Consider the following 1,484-nt stretch of genomic DNA (forward strand, 5'->3'; position numbering starts at 1 on the left):
GGGAGTCTAGGTGTTGCAGGATGTAATGCAGTGCCATGTTCACTGCATCGTCCACTGACCTGTTTGCCCGGTAGGCGAACTGCAGGGGGTCTGTAGCACTGGGATGATGGTGAAGTGCGTGAAGCAAGAGGGGACTTCATACAGCTCCAGTGACCTGTTGAAGATGAGTGTGAAGATGGGGGCCAGCTGATCAGCACACACTTTCAGGAAGGAGGGGGTCACGCTATCTGGGCCTGGTGCCTTTCTGATCTTTTGGTTTTTAAAGAGGCCATGCACATCCTTTTCACAGATAGTTGGAGGTGAGGGGTGAGGGGCTGGAGGGAAGGGTGGTGATTGTCATGGGAGCAGCTGCTGGATTTGAGGTGGGGAGGGTGAGGGGGGAGTTCTGTTTGTCAAGCCTGCAGTAGAATACATTCAGGTCATCTGTTAGTTGACGGTCCTCCACAGCAGGGGGGAGGGTTTTCTAATGCCAGTGATGGTTTTCAGGCTCCCCCACACAGACGAGGGGTCGTTGGCTGAAACCTGAGCTTTCAGCTTTTCAGAATAGCTCCTCTTTCCTGCTCTGATTTCCCTTGTCAGTGTGTTCCTGCTTGAGTCTTGCTGTAAACCAGGGCTTGTTGTTGTTGTTGTATGTGCAGAAGGACTTTTTGTGCACACACACACATCCTCACAAAATCTGATATAAGATGTGACAGTGCCAGTGAGTTTGTCCAGGTCTGTAGCTGCAGTCTCAAATACACTCCATTCTTTGCAGTCAAAGCAGGCCTGTAGCTCTGACTTAGCCTCCTCAGTCCAGCTCTTCACTGTTTTGACCACAGACTTCACAGCTTTAAGTTTCTGCCTGTAGGTTGGAATATGATGGACCATACAGTGATCAGAGATTCTGAGGGCTGCATGGGGGACAGAGCGTCTTTTATTGTGTAGCAGTGTGTAGCAGTGGTCCAGTGTGACTTTATCCCTGGTGGGACAGGTGACGTGCTGTCTGTATTTGGGCAGTTCGTGGGTGAGATTTGCTGTTAAAGTCCCCTAGAACAATGAGTGGAGAGTTGGGATGTTCTAGCTCCACGCTAGTTATTAGTTCTGCCAGGAGCTGTAGTACGCTAGCATGGACCTGCAGTCTTATATACACTTCGATTACAATGAAAGAGTTAAATTCTCAGGGAGAATAAAAGTTTGCAATTGATAAAGCGAGTCTCTAAATCAGTGTTACATGTTCTCAGGAGCACTATGACATCTGTGCACCAACCTTCATTTATGTAGAGACAGATTTCCCCTCCTCTCGTTTTCCCAGACAGCACTGTTACACGATCCACTCTGTACACCTGGAAGCCCAGTACTTGTATGATGCTGTCTGTGATGGACTCGCCAGGTCTCCGTGAAGCAGCCCCCTCAACCCCCTGTAACCTCACTGTTCCACTTCCCTCCCTCTCGTTCATACACATGTATTCTGTCTTACTACAACTGACTTTCATTCCTCTTCTTTC

The sequence above is a fragment of the Monopterus albus genome, unplaced genomic scaffold, assembly GCF_001952655.1.
Source record: "Monopterus albus unplaced genomic scaffold, M_albus_1.0 scaffold40.1, whole genome shotgun sequence".
Taxonomy (NCBI): domain Eukaryota; kingdom Metazoa; phylum Chordata; class Actinopteri; order Synbranchiformes; family Synbranchidae; genus Monopterus; species Monopterus albus.